We start from the raw sequence: 12,915 nt of genomic DNA, 5'->3' as shown, positions 1-12,915 counted from the left end.
TGTTTGCTTTGTTCTACAAATCTTGGAATGTTGCTAAATCCAGGGAGTGGTTGGCCAGACCTCCTCCAGGGACATAAATTCCAAGATCCTCTTCTTATCTATCTATTACACAATAGATAATAGATTCTCTTCCACACTCACAGCAGGTGTGGCTGACACCCACAGCAGTAGTCAGGGCAGTGTCCTGGTAGGTCAGAAGCAAGGTCAGAGGCCTGTTCTGCTTTGTCTCTGAAGCCTAAACAAGACTTAATGTAATTTCCCTAACAATAGTGTCTATTGTTGTAAATATCATGATTTTTCATGTTGTCTCCAATTTTTTTTTTACAAATTAAGTTCTAAGAATGATGTGGTCTTTCGTGTGCAGGACATTTATGCACTCTCATTGCCCGAGAAAGGGATGGGATGAAGACAGGTGTGGGCAGAGGAAGAAGCGCATATCTAATGCTGACTCTCCAAAATTATTTTCTGATCCCATACTGAATCTGAAGGTAAAATGAGCCATTAAAATCACTTCATACTGGCCCAGCAGAGTCAGAACTTTATACCACCTCCTTGATCAGTCCTTAGAATTGGGCTGACTTGAGAAGTTCAATGCAGCTCTGTGCAGCTGAGGTACACCTGAAGTGGCTTATGACTAAGGAACAGCAGTAAGTCTGTCCTTGTTGTGGTGTTCTGAGTGGTCCATCTTTGAGTCTATCAAAGCCTTATCATGATACTTAGGCTAGGAATGCAACACTATCTGTGTGTTTGCTTACTCTCACTACTTGCTTTCTGCTTCCATTTGTTTATGAAAGGAGATTTACTGTCATAGTCTTTGGCATGGCTCTGTAGACAATGTGTCTTTTTGTTTGCTAGTATGATCTATATGCTAACTTTATCTGTAGCTTTACAACGATGTGTCCAGGTGTGCTTCCTGAATCTATGGAAACATAGCCTCCCTAAATTCTGGAAAGTATCAACTGTTTCTCTGTGAATATTATTATTCTAAAATTTAGCCCAGTTACCACTTTTGGCATGCCTACAAGATGTACTTAATACCTCCTTAGTATTAAGTCCATTTCTTAAGTCTCTTGCCATCTGTTTAATCTTTTACTTCATGTGTCTTTCTATGAGGTAGTCTATATAATTTCTTTCATCTATATTCTAAATCAACAATTCTTCATCCAGCTGTGTATCTTCTGCTGTTTAAAATTTCTTGGAAGATATTTATAAGAATACAGTAATGTTAGGGAAGTTTAACACCACACTTACAGCAATAGACAGATAATTTAGATAGAAAATCAATAAGGAGACAGCAGTGGCCTTCAATGACATGTTAGTCCAGTTGGATGGAATAAATATTTATAGAATATTCCATCCAAAATAGCAGAATATACATTCTTTTCAAGTACACGTGGAACATACATTCTTTTCAAGTACACGTGGAACATTGTCCAGGATAGACCCCATGCTATGCCACAAAAAACCCAAGACTCAACAAACTTAAAAGAGCAGTAATTGTACCAAGCATTTTCTCTAACCACACTGTATGAAATTAGAAAATAATTACATAAAGAAAATGCAAAAACCACAAACACATGGAGACAAAAGAATATGATGGGAAAAAAAAAAACAGTGCATCAGTGAAGAAATCAAAGAAGAAGTTAGAAAATACCTGGAGACAAATGAAAACAAACACACATGTTTCCAAAACCTATGGGATGCAGCAAAAGCAGTTCTAAGAGGAAAGCTTATAGCCACGCAGGTCTACCTCAAAAACCAAGGAACATCTCCAATAAAGAACCTAACCTACCATCTAAAGGAATTAGAAAAAGAACAAGCCAAGCCCAAGGTCAGCAGAAGGAAGGAAATAATAAAGATCAGAGAAGAAATCAATAAAATAGAGACAGGAGAGAAGCAGTAATTTGAAAGGAGCCTAGGTCAGACCCACCTACTGATCTTGGAGTGTCTCTTGGAGAGGTAGGAGAAATCTGGAGCTCACTCTGGGGACATAGATACTGGTGGACGCAATTTTAGAAAGCTTTTTCTGCCACATGGACACTGGTGCTGGCAAGTATCATTTTGACATCTTCCCCCTGGCCTATAAGTCTCAGGACCAAGCCTTGCTCCTGACCACAAGCCCATGGGCACCAGGATTGGATGTCTCAGGTCAAGTAACTGGCCAGGCAGAGACACAGGCCCATCCACCAGCATCCAGCGTGCCTTATGATGCCCTGAGCCCACAGGTGCCACTGGACACAAGCCTGTCCACCAGAGTGCCTAGAATCTGTCCCACACATGAGAGCACAGGCACTAGACCTGGGACACCCAGGGTCCTGCAGCCAGAGCCCCAGGACCCAGCTCTGCCCACCATGGAGCTGCTAGTAGCCCTAGGACAGCCTGGGCCTCAGTCCCACCCACCAGCAGGTCAGCACCAGCTCTGAGATACCTTGGACTCCTCAGCCAGCTGTGCCAGGACACAGCCCCACTCACCAGTGAACCAGTGTTAGGTTTTGGATACACTAGAGCTTGCAGCCAGCTCTATCTGGAATGGGTCCCATCCAACAGAAGGTGGAAACTAGATCTAGGCTGCTCTTGGATACTGTCCAGCAGCTGCTTCAACATCTTTGTCTGTGAGAAAGCCCAAAGTGCTTGTCATTGAACAGATGTTGATGTGCCAAGGACGAGATGCACAGTCAGTGTTACTGTCTAATCTGGGTTACTAAAATTGTTACCAAACCAAACTTGGACCCACTAGCCAGCACAGAGTAAAGCCAATCTACTGACACCAGGTTGTGGCGAAGGAAAGTACACTGCTTATGGCAAGCATCAAGCAAGGAGCATGGGCAGCTAATACTCAAAAGATCTGAACTCTCTAGTGGCCTTCAGGGAAGGGTTTTTTAAAACAGAGTGAGGGAGAGGGTAACAGGGTGTGTGACCAGCACACACATATTCTTCTGATTGGTTGGTGATGAAGTATAATGGGAGTGAGCATCATCAACCTACTAGTTCCAGCTAGTTTGGGGTCTATGATCCCAATGCTTGTGGTCAGCATAGAGTTAACTTCTTTCACCTGATGTGGGTTTCAGTATCTGCAAACAGCTCAAAGTATATGGCTCAGAATATTATCTATAGCCCTTCAGGAGAAACTGAGGTCCTTGATTTCGTGTAATGGCCAAACTATTATTATTTTGTCTTGCTTGACTGTTTTCCTTTGTCTCTGTATTTTCTTGCTTCTCTGATTCAGTTTTACTCTTTGGAATTCAGAGAAGATATAGCATGCTAAACTAGATATAGCATGCTAAACATTTTCTGCAAACAAGAGGCAGGTGGAAGACATATGGGGAGGGAGTCTCCTCGAATTCTACATAGTGTCCTGCTCAGTTACAGTAATGTGTAATGATACTAATAACGGGCTCATTGGCCCTCAGTCCTGGCTCTCCTTTTCCCAAGGTAAGCACTTGAGGTATGATGAGCTACCAGACTGCTTCCAAACGGGGCTGGAAATACCAGAACTTTCTGCCCCCTCCTTGCTCAGGCATTGTCCCCTTTATGTCTGCACTATTCAGTGAAGCTCCCTCTAGTGTCCTACCCTCTAGGAGAAGGCAATGGCAACCCACTCCAGTGTTCTTGCCTGGAGAATCCCAGGGACAGGGGAGCCTGGTGGGCTGCCGTCTCTGGGGTCGCACAGAGTCAGACACGACTGAAGCGACTTAGCAGGAGTGTCCTGTTCTGGCTCATTCTTTCTCTTTAGCTCACAGGCTTCCACTGAGGGTGAAATCCTGTATGTATTTGGTCTCTACAAAAGGGTTTTATACTTTCTGGATGGGCTCGAGAAAAGTTATATTTTTTGTATATTTTTGTGTTTGTCTCATTGTTTGGCTGAGAGTGATTCCTTACAAGTTTATACATCCTAATCCAAAGGAGAATTTTCAAACAATTTAAGAATACAAATAGAAAACTTGACACAGTTAACCAAAAATTGAGTTCTAATAATGAATTTGATAATATATAATATATATGAATTTCATAATAAATTCCCAAAGTTGAAATGACAGAACATGTTGTTTCTCCATAGAAATGGGAGGTTATAAATCTATTAAAAGTAACGAGAAAATCACCATCTGCCTCTGAGTTAAATAATAACTTACAGAAACACAGAACACCAATGGGCTAAGAGGAAAACACAGAGGAAATTAGATTATATTAACAATACCATTAATATTAATATTAATATTGAAACACTGCAAAGACAAGGTCATCTCAGTTTTTTGTTTTTTGTTTTTTTTTACTGCTCACCATTTTCTCTTAACTTAATGCAAAGGTCAAAAGACATGTTCCTCTTTCAGCTGTGAATTCATATCATCAAATAACCATGTTTGAAAACAAACCTCAAGGAAGCACACACAGGTTTATCCCAGGTCACCTCCCCACACATTTTGGGACAATGCCTGTGGCTCACAGGCTGTAGGACCCTCATTGGCTGTTCCACTGGACACTGGTGCTTGAGCTACTCTCATTGGGCACTCTTGTTATCCTGTGATACATAATTGTGGGTCACAAAACTTTTCTTTGGAATGTGGTAAGAAATAGTAGGTAAAAAATTAGAATTTGGTAAGTCTGAACATACCAATAATGGAGTATGGAATACTAACTTCATAATTCAGAGACCTGGAGAAGTAAACTGATATTTTTGTACTATTTTTTGTTTCTCACTTATGTATCTTAAATAATTCTGAATATGGGGTATGTGGTAACTTTGACTTTTCTTATCAGTTTCTTCACTTTACTTTTTTGTCATTTCCCACATAAAATATTCTGGATTACTGTACCCTATTTCTTAGACACTTACAGAATAAAAGAAGCAAATAAAATGTTTAGAAAACTGATAATGACCCTAGAGATCACCAGAAAGGCTGAAACAGGAATTATTTCTTGAACTTTTAAATTCAGCTATTTCTGCAACATATTTCAGTTTACGCTTATGTTTTACAATGAATTCTGTAATACAGACAATGTTGAAAAAAGTTGAAATGGGTATGCTTGTCAACTTAATACTATTTTCCTAAGGTGGGAATTGATAGTTTGTTATTTAAGCTGTAAAGTCCTTGCTGTAATTTGTATTTTCAAGCTAACACTGTTAGATCATGTTTACACTTTAGGTGTCTGCGTTCCTCAATCACCCTCTAAAGTGAAAAACAACATATTCTCATTTCCCATCCAGGTCTTTAACATTGAACCCCATTTTCCCTCCCTCCTTCCTAGAGGTCATGTGTGTCACTCACCCTTGCATTTCTGCTTCATGGCCCGTATGGTGCAGTTGTAACACTCGTTTATTAATGCCTGTATTTGATTATTGGATTCACTAAATGTAAAATACACCTAACACAATAAAAATCATCCTAGTTCATTCACAGGAATTCATACATAATATATCTTTCTGACTAGCATGCGAGAAAAGTTCTGAAAAACATTTGTATATCATATGGCCAGACATTGAGATACTGAAGCAGCAAACAATGAACACAACAGAAATTATGTCATTTTGGAAAACACTAATTTTTTAATTAATTTATTTGTTATTGAAAGATAAACACTATTTTTCTTATGGGTCCACAGTTCTGTTTTGAAACTTGATGGCTCTTCAGTGAGCTTTTCACTTCCAAAACTGTATCCTGGTTGTATAAGACCATGTCAAGGTCCCATCCAGAGAAATTTAATTGCAGGTGATTTGGTGGAAGTTTTTCCTGATAATCCTTGGGAACCATATCACTTTTTCTAATTCTTTCTTAAGATTTTTCTAGAGGGTTTCCCTGGTTTTCCAGTGGCTGAGACTCTGCACTCCCAAGGAGGGGTCCCAATTTCAATCCTGGGTTGGGGAACTAGATTGTGCATGCTGCAACGAAGAACTGCTGCAGTGAAATAAATTAATAAAAAATGATTTTCTAATATTCCACAAACATAATGAATAATAACCCTGATAAGGGGACTCATTTAATATAAATCTGTACTCCAATGATCCCAAGGAGATCTGAAGTGTGTAGCTGTAGGCCTAGAAACACTAGGTGCAGTATTCACTTGCTGATGGGAGGAGCCTTGGCCTCGGGGTATCCTGAAGCTGGTGTCAGCCCATAGGTAGGTCGGGCCAAATTCTAGGGCCAATGACTGAGCAGCCCAAAGTATCCCTGGGGTCCTGGGGATGGCACCAGCCATGAACTGAGAATTTCCAGGTGTATCACCTGGATTTAGAAAAGGCAGACGAACCAGAGATCAAATTGCCAACATCTATCCGATAATAGAAAAAGTGAAAGTGTTAGTCGTTCAGTCATCTGTAACTCTTTCTGCCTCTATAGACTGTAGCCACCAGGCTCCTCTATCCACGGGAGTTTCCAGGCAAGAATACTGGAGTAGGTTGCCATTTCCTTCTCCAGGGAATCTTCCCAACTGAGGGATCAAACCTAAATCTCCCACACTGCAGACAAATTCTTTACCATCTGAGCCATCAAGAAGACAGAAAAAGCAAGGGAATAAAAAAAAAAGCTTCTATTTCTGCATCATTGACTACACTAAAGCCTTTGAATGTGTGGATCACAATAAAGTGTGGAAAATTCTTAAAGTGATGGCAAGACCAGACCACCTTAACTGCCTCCTGAGAAATCTGTATACAGGTTCAAGAAGCAACAGTTAGAACTGGACATGGAACAATGGACTGGTTCAAAGTTGGAAAAGAGTAAGTCAAGGCTGTATAGTGTCACCATGATTTTCTAATTTCTATGCAGAATACATCATGTGAAATGCCAGGCTAGATGAATCACAAACTGGAATCAAGATTGCCAGGAAAAATAACAATAAAAACAGATATGCATATGACACTACTCTAATGGCAGAAAGTGACAAAGAAGTAAAGAGCCTCTTGGTGAAGGTGAAAGAAGAGACTGGAAAAGCTGGCTTAAAACTCAACATTCAAAAATCTAAGATTGTGGCATCTGGTCCCATCACTGTGGCAAATAGATGGGAAAACAATGAAAACCGTGAGAGACTTTATTTTCTTGGGCTCCAAAATCATTGTGAACAGTGACTGCAGCCATGAAATTAAAAGATGCTTGCTCCTTGGAAGAAAAGCTTTCACAAACCTATACAGCACATTAAAAAGCAGAGATGTCACTTTGTCAACAAAGGTCAGTCTTGTCAAAACTATGCTTTCTCCAGTAGTCATGTACAGATGTTAGATTTGGACTATAAAGAAGGCTGAGCACCAAAGAATTGATGCTTTTGAACTGTGCTGCTGGAGAAAACACTTGAGAGTCCTTTGGACTGTAAGATTAAGCCAGTCATTCCTAAAGGGAATCAACACTGAATGTTCATTAGAAGGACTGGTGCTGAAGCTGAAGACCCAATACTTTGGCCACCTGATCCGAAGAGCCAAGTCATGGGTAAAGACCCTGAGCTGGGAAGGAGAGAAGGCAAAAGGAGAAGGAAGTCGCAAAGGATGGAGATGGTTAGTTAGCGTCACCGACTCATTGGACATGAATTTGAGCAAAATCTAGGAGATAGTAGAGGACAAAGGAGCCTACCATGCTATAGACCGTGGGGTCAAAAAGAATCAGATTTGACTTAGCAACTGAACAACTCTAAGCCCTGTGATTGTGTCACCTCATTGATATTTCAGCAAAAGTTTTGCTTAGGAACGTTTATGCTATTGCAGAGACCATAGTTTTCACTTCCTGTAAACCCAGTGATTATTTCAGAATGTCATCTCTTAGAAGGGAGTGGTAAGGTAATACTCAAGGTTGCAAAAAGCAACAGCATAATACCCTTTAGTCAGAAAATATATGAATATTAATAGACCACAGTCCGGATGCTTAGGCACTTAAATGCTAACATGGCTAATTGGTAGGATTATAGGTGATTGGTTCTTATAAATTTCAAGTGATAAATGTATCATTTTAGGGCAGCCATCCGGACTCATCTATTTATTTGTTTTGTTGATTATATTAGTCAGCTAGGCTTGCCATAACAAAATACTGTAGACTAGGTGGCATAAACAACAGAAGTTCATTTTCTCACAGTTCTGGAGGATGGAAATCTGAGAATGAAGATCTAGTACTGTCAGTTTCTGGTGAAAGCTCTCTTTCTGTCTTGCTAGTGGTCATCTTCTTGTTGGGTCCTCACATGTAGGGGAAAGATCTGGTATCTCTTCCTCTTCTGTATGGCCACAGTCCTATCCAAGTATGCCCCTGCTCCCATCTCAATTAATTACCTAAATACCTATCTCCAGATCCAGTCACACTTGAGGTTAGGGCTTCAACATATTAATTTTTTGGAGGGGAGCCAATTCGGTTCATAGCACCTGTGCTCACCACAAACACCAAAAATACTTGGTTCATAAAACAGTGAATTCTGTTCAGGACAAGAACCAGACCAGAAGTTCTGTGCTGCAGCTCATTCACAGGTATTAGATATCTGAGCTGATGCCCAATGAAAGATGTGATGTGCTTAGCAAAGCGGGTGTTAGCAAGAGCCTCTTGCCTCTCTCCAACCAACCCCAGCCTTTCATGTCCCCTGACTTCAGCTGAAAAGCACTTTCCAAAAAGCAAGAAGAGTCCCCCTAAAATTCTAGCCCTTACACACCTTAGAAGATCAAATCAGACCCTTTGTTTTCATTTCTTCATTTCTGAGACAAAGGGGCTAGTATACATGACCTCTTCTTCCAAGGCTCTCTATCTCTATGATTCCAACTTCCAGGAAGAGCACTTAGTATCCATGTAGGAGGGCACACATATTGAATAATATCCTGCAAACTGAGAAGGAATTTGACACCAAAAGAACGAAGTGAGCGATGCCATAAAGTGCAATTATGAAGTTCACTGTGGGTAACTAACATAAGGCACAAAGACAGAGTCGACAGATAATCCAGAGACATTCACAGCTGCACTGCACACTGACTGCCAAAAAGGGTACAAGAGAATTTAAAGGGGCCAAAGCTAAAAGTAGAATCTGACTACCAAGAGAGAAGCACATGTGTACCAACTGGAATCGGGGTTCCTCCCTCCAGGGGTCTCATGACCATTAACTATCTATGTCAGCAGAAACCACTTTGCAGGTTTCATATCAGATGAAAGCAAAGGCAAAAGTTGATAGGGTACTCATCTGGCTTGGACTCACTTCTTGTAAATTAGGCTAAAGCTCAATCATGTGAAAAGAGGGGAACCTAGGACTGTGCAAATTAAGATGGAACTGACAAAATGGAGTGGATGTGGTTCAGCCACACAATCCCCCAATCAGGACCCACGTGCTCTGGACAGAAGCGGCCTCTCCCGTGTGCCAAATCTGCTAAAATAGCTTTCCTGCACTCATTTTATTCGGCTGAAAAGTAGCCTTGTGTACTTTCATTCCTTAGAAGACCACCAGAAATGAACCACAGGAGCCCGTGCTAAACCTATTGGTCGTATTTATTATTTTACTGCTTCATTAGAAATGAAAAAAAAAATTGTGAGAAGGTGCGAAACCATGGAACCTAAGGATTATGAAGCGATAGAGGGAATCATTGTAGAAAGTGAAAAGCAGCTTATCCTATGGGAGTTCAAAGACTACACATAAAGATCATCAATTGTGAGATTATTGACAGCATCTGCCTGCTGGAATTTATGCACCAATGGAAGTTTTAAGATGCGTGGACTTTGGCTACCCCTGACCTCTTAGCCAGGGGCTATGGGTGAAAAGACATCAGAAGATACCTAAAATCTCTACAAAGATTTGCCAAAAGCAAAACACTCAAGCAATGCTGGAATTTGCTCTTGCAAGGAGGTCCCCATTTTACATTTCAGCACACTCTTTCTCCTGCTGAATAGCTGGGGAAAAAAACAAATACACACCCACAAAAATTATTATGAGGATATTTTCCTAACATTAAGTTCAATTTCTTCCAAAAGAGCTCTTTGCCAAATCACTGGAGGCTGCCATAAGAAAGAAAGTGTTAGTTGCTCAGCCATGTTCAACTCTGCAATCCCATGACCTGTAGCTCTCCAGGCTCTTCTGTCCATGGGATTTCCCAGGCAAGAATACTGGAGTGAATTGCCATTTCCTTCTCCAGGGGATCCTCCCAAACCAGGGATCGAACCTGAGTCTCCTCATTGCAGGAGGTTTCTTTACTGTCTGAGCCACCAGGGAGGCTGCCATACCTTCTTTAAATTTAGAATGCCAAGGCACTAACCACAAATCCTCAGTGAGGTATGTGTGTGTGCGCAATGTAATGAACAGAACGTTTGTTAGACTCAACTGTAGTTTTTTTTTCCCCATTTGAGAGGTAGATATATGCTATTTTCATTTTTTCCACAGGTTGCTCTGAGACTGTGGGACAACCGAAGCATTTTCTTCAGAATGATCTATCACTATACAATTAGAAAGGAATGCCTTTTCAGACAATCTTGACTAACTTTGAAACTTTCAGATAAAACTACATGACAAAACGTTTCTTTTGGCTCGGAGTTTCTCCAGCAGGCTGTAAGTGAGGAGGGCCAAACTGATCCCCTGATCCCTGGGAAACTTGAGTATACCCAATATCTAAACTGATTATCTCACCTTATCCTGTCGTTAGGTAGGGAAGGCCAAATCCATAGCTTGCATGGCTCGTTAGGGATGAGATAAAAGACCCAAAACACTAGATGCAGAAAAATGACAAATAGCCAAAATTGGACAAAACTCTTATAGTTCTAATGTTATGTCCAGTATTTTGAGATTGGTTTTAATGTGATTCTTAGTAATATTCTAACAAAAAATCAGTTTTTATATTCCCTCATTACTACTAAGGCCTATATTTTAAAATTAATTAATTTATTTTAACTGGAGGCTAATTACTTTACAATATTGTAGTGGTTTTGGCCATACATCGACATGAATCAGCCATGAGTGTACATGTGTTCCGCATCCTGAACGCCCCCTCCCACCTCCCTCCCCATCTCATCCCAATAGCAGCCATTCTAACCAGCATGAGATGGTACCTCATTGTGGATTTGATTTGCATTTTCTGATAATGAGTGATGTTGAGCATCTTTTCATGTGTTTGTTAGCCATCTGTATGTCTTCTTTGGAGAAATGTCTGCTTAGTTCTTTGGCCCATTTTTTGATTGGGTCATTAATTTTTCTGGTATTGAGCTGCATGGGCTGCTTGTATATTTTTCAGATTAATTATTTGTCAGTTGCTTCATTTGCTATTATCTTCTCCCATTCTGAAGGCTGTCTTTTCATCTTGCTTATAGTTTCCTTCGTTGGGCAAAAGCTTTTAAGTTTAATTAGGCCCCATTTGTTTATTTTTACTTTTATTTCCATTATTCTGGGAGGTGCGTCATAGAGGATCCTTCTGTGATTTATGTCAGAGAGTGTTTTGCCTATGTTTTCCTCTAGGAGTTTTATAGTTTCTGGTCTTACATTTAGATCTTTAATCCATTTTGAGTTTATTATTATTTTCTTTTTCTTTTTTAATATAAATTTATTTATTTTAATTGGAGGCTAATTACTTTACAATATTCTATTGGTTTTGCCATACATCAACATGAATCTGCCACGGGTATACATATGTTCCCCATCCTGAACCCCCCTCCCATCTCCCTTCCCATACCATCCCTCTGGGTCATCCCAGTGCACCAGCCCCGAGCATTCTGTATCATGCATCAAACCTAGTCTGGCGATTCATTTCACATATAATATATACATGCTTCAATGCCATTCCTCCAAATCATCCCACCCTCGCCCTCTCCCACGGAATCCAAAAGACTGTTCTATACATCTGTGTCCCTTTTGCTGTGTTGCATACAGGGTTATCGTTACCATCTTTCTAAATTCCATATATATGCATTAGTATACTGTACTGGTGTTTTTCGGTCTGCCTTACTTCACTCTGTAGAATCGGCTCCAGTATCATCCACTTCATTAGAACGGATTCAAATGTATTCTTTTTAATGGCTGAGTAATACTCCATTGTGTATATGTACCACAGCTTTATTATCCATTCGTCTGCTGATGGACATCTAGGTTGCTTCCATGTCCTGGCTATTATAAACAGTGCTTAGATGAACATTGGGGTACACGTGTCTCTTTCAATTCTGGTTTCCTGGGTGTGTATGCCCAGCAGTGGGAGTTTATCTTTTGTATGGTGTTAGAAAGTGTTCTAGTTTCATTCTTTTACAGGTGGTTGACCAGTTTTCCCAGTATCACTTGTTAAAGAGATTATCTTTTCTCCATTGTATATTCTTGCCTCCTTTGTCAAAGATAATGTGTCCATAGGTGCATGGATTTATCTCTGGGCTTTCTATTTTATTCCATTGATCTATATTTCTGTCTTTGTGCCAGTACCATACTGTCTTGATGACTGTGGCTTTGTAGTATATCCTGGAGTCAGGCAGGTTGATTCCTCCAGGTCCATTCTTCTTTCTCAAAATTGCTTTGGCTATTCGAGTTTTTTTGTATTTCCATACAAATTGTGAAATTATTAGTTCTAGTTCTGTGAAAATATCATTATTATAGAAAAATACCATTAATAGGATAATACCATAGAAAATAGAAAAATACCATTTTCTCAAATAGAAACTTGATAGGGTTTTCACTGAATCTATAGATTGCTTTGGGTAGTATACTCATTTTCACTATTTTTCTGATCCATGAACATGGTATATTTCTCCATCTATTTGTGTCCTCTTTGATTTCTTTTATCAGTGTGTTATAGTTTTATATATATAGGTCTTTCACTTCTTTAGGTAGATTTATTCTTAAGTATTTTATTCTTTTCATTGCAATGGTTAATTGAATTGTTTCTCTAATTTCTCTTTGTTTTCTCATTGTTAGTGTACAGGAATGCAGGCCTATTTTGCAACGACTACTTATATAATATAAGTAAAAAGGCAACTAATTGCTATTTTCTGATGACTCTTCTAAGATCTT

This window comes from Bubalus bubalis, chromosome X (genome assembly GCF_019923935.1).
Source record: "Bubalus bubalis isolate 160015118507 breed Murrah chromosome X, NDDB_SH_1, whole genome shotgun sequence".
Lineage (NCBI taxonomy): Eukaryota > Metazoa > Chordata > Mammalia > Artiodactyla > Bovidae > Bubalus > Bubalus bubalis.
This window is presented reverse-complemented; position numbering follows the sequence as displayed.